This window comes from Priapulus caudatus, unplaced genomic scaffold (genome assembly GCF_000485595.1).
Source record: "Priapulus caudatus unplaced genomic scaffold, Priapulus_caudatus-5.0.1 Scaffold89, whole genome shotgun sequence".
NCBI classification, from domain to species: Eukaryota; Metazoa; Priapulida; class Priapulimorpha; order Priapulimorphida; family Priapulidae; genus Priapulus; species Priapulus caudatus.
Genome location: NW_014577150.1, coordinates 196,294 through 199,160, shown reverse-complemented (window position 1 = coordinate 199,160; position 2,867 = coordinate 196,294). Strand labels below are relative to the sequence as shown.

The 2,867-nt window shown below is 44.0% G+C and overlaps 1 long non-coding RNA gene across 1 annotated transcript in view; it reads left to right on the top strand.

Moving 5' to 3' along the window:
* The first annotated feature begins 2,424 nt into the window (after positions 1–2,424).
* The window catches only part of LOC106804826, a 3,797-nt gene continuing 3,354 nt past the window's right edge, over positions 2,425–2,867 (top strand). The window contains exon 1 of the long non-coding RNA XR_001393368.1: positions 2,425–2,470. This is a non-coding gene — a long non-coding RNA (uncharacterized LOC106804826). The remainder of the gene's footprint in view (positions 2,471–2,867) is intronic.

Genomic DNA, 2,867 nt, shown 5'->3' with positions numbered 1-2,867 from the left:
ATGAGGCTAGCTTGGATAAGGCTAGCTTGGATGAGGCTACTTAGATGAGGCTAGCTTGGATGAGACTACTTGGATGAGGCTATAGCTTGGATGAGGCTAGCTTGGATGAGGCTAGCTTGGATGAGGCTAGCTTGGATGAGACTAGCTTGGATGATGCTATAGCTTGGATGAGGCTATAGCTTGGATGAGACTAGCTTGGATGAGCCTAGCTTAATAGGTAGGTTTTCGAACCAAATATTGCCTACTAGATGAAATTTCTATATTGTTATATTCTTCAAGTCTGCAGGACATGTAGACAACTAAGTAGGACGGGATTAATATACAGCTCATGAAACTTGACAATCTAACAAAGATTAGGTCTAAAGGTCACAAGTGGCTTGATTGACGATTGAATGGCTCTCGCTAATGTCCCAACGCGGAATATCACATAGACGAAACGACAAATACTCCATTTATTGATCGCGATGCATGTTTTATTTGAATCTAAGTTCGCTGTATGAGCAAACCCATGAGCAACCATGTCCTCATGTGCTGCATCAGTGTTTAAATGCGTAAAAAGTCTGGAATAGACCGGCGAGAGTGACCTTACATCGACAGTATACGCCTACAGGAATAAGCACAGCGTGTGAGGGTTTGACCAGCTAAATCTAATCGTAACTAATAAGACGGCATATGTTCCGTATGGACGTATAATGAGCGTATTGTCCCGTTAAAATAAAAATGGCCCTCGTCGGTCCTGAATACGTACGCGGCTGTGGGACCGCCTACTGACTACGGCGGCAATCAACATCGTTTACACGCCGGCGATGCTTCTACTGCTCACATATCGTGAAAAGAAGCTATATAAATATATGCTGTGCATTCCTGGCTAACGGCATACGTGTCTCCTCAATACTCGTTTTCATACACGAAGAGGTTGACCCGAGAGTGCTTCATTTTAAGGATGCAGCCAGCGTTTCTTTGTTTTGTTGAAAATGCAGAGCTCTTATGTATCATTAGGTGACTAATTAATCTGAGCTCTAATTAATCTGGGGAATGTTATCTCCCACCTCCAGACGTCCTTAGTGTTTTGCATATGCACAGCGAGGCCAATGCACATCTCCGTTTTACGCATCTATTAGTGCCAGCCCCGAATTTGTTGAAACACAGACAGGGGATGGAATACTACCTACTCGGTTTTAATATAAAGAGGAACTCACGAAACTGCAATATTGGAGCAATACCATCGCATCCCAAAAATGTGTAGCTGTTTATAATTTAATGATGAGAAGATGTTCATGAAAACGTCTGCGGGGAGGTTTCGTTTAACGCGCTTAATTATGTATGTAGGAGACCAAATTCATCCATGAATCCCTTGTTCACGATTATATGTATCGGTATATAAATAATTCACTCGCAATCCTGAATTTAATATCTAGAAGACACGAAGACAGGAACGCTTGCTTTCCGACAGCAGCTCCCAAGCTTTGTTTACAGTACAAAAATTCGTTCTGTATAGGAGTTTTAGTTTTATGCACTGATCATACTAGCACACATGTTCTCTACGTCAGTAAATATTTATAGTCTAACGTGGTTTTGTTTAACGACGATTAGCAACCAAGGAAGCGGTTAGCGATTGGAAACCAAGCGAACAGAAACTGTTGCCAAAATTGGCTCTGTTCTGAGGAGTGGGGGCGATCCGCATGATCGCTGACTCTTGCAGTCATCATTGCATCAGTGTATGTTGATGATGATTTGTATTCTTTCCTAAACGGAGTACATCTCTTTTGATAGAGGTTGAGAAGACGGCCGATGCAGGCAGGAGTGGCGTAAGCGCATATGTATATGACATCGTGCCGTGGCAAGCTGCTTCTCAGTGCTGGTATTGGGGCCGCGTATCGGCTAATATAGATAAGTATTGCGCAATTAATTATCTAATAACTATATATGACGACTATAGTGGCGGTGTTTCCAGGTGTGTCTCTGGGCATGTATTGAATGGCATTGGAGCAGAGATGAGATTGTGGGAACTGTGCAATTCAAACGTATACGGTTGGCTTGCTGCTGTGGGTGGGCGATGTATGCAGTCACTCGTTGGAGATTTGACTGCGCAGGGTATGTGCTGCCTGCTGTTGCTGCTGCAGTTTGCCATCGCAAATTGAATGGTTTGCAAAGATAATAGTTTAATATTGAATTCATGACCACCGATTCACGTTAATGCGCATTACCGCGATAGCGATGGGTCAGGTCACACGATTTAAAACATACTTTAAGCAGTAGGCTGAGAGTAGCCAAGTAGTGTTTTCGTTATATATGTATCGCTTTGATTGCCAAGCGTCTAATATCGAAATGATTTTCCATCACGGCACTAAAGAGCAGTAGTGACAGCCTGATGCTATGGCCATAAGGTTGTGTCTACGACCGACTTTTGAAGGCGACAAGTCGCAGTGCAACACTCCATTAAGCAAACTACATGTGCTGAATGTCGTTGGTAAGGTACACACACAGATACAGGCACAGACAGACAGACAGACAGTAGCTACATCAGCACTATTCAGCGACACAGTCACAGCAGGTCGACGCGCGCGCGGGCGCATGGCACGAGCGCACGCACGAGCGACGCACGCAGCGCCACAGCGACCGCACAGCACACACACGCCAGACACATTCATCACATGCACACAACACACATCACACAAGGCGCGGCCGCATAACTAGCCATCAGACGGAATAGAACAGAATTTCGTGTGAAGTGAGAATAAAGATTAATAAGCACACACACACGATGCATATAGTATATATATATATATAGCGACAAGCCATGGCGGTCGTGAATTATATATGAATGAAAAAGTTAGCATAGCTTCGCAAATCGTGGGTTGTGACGA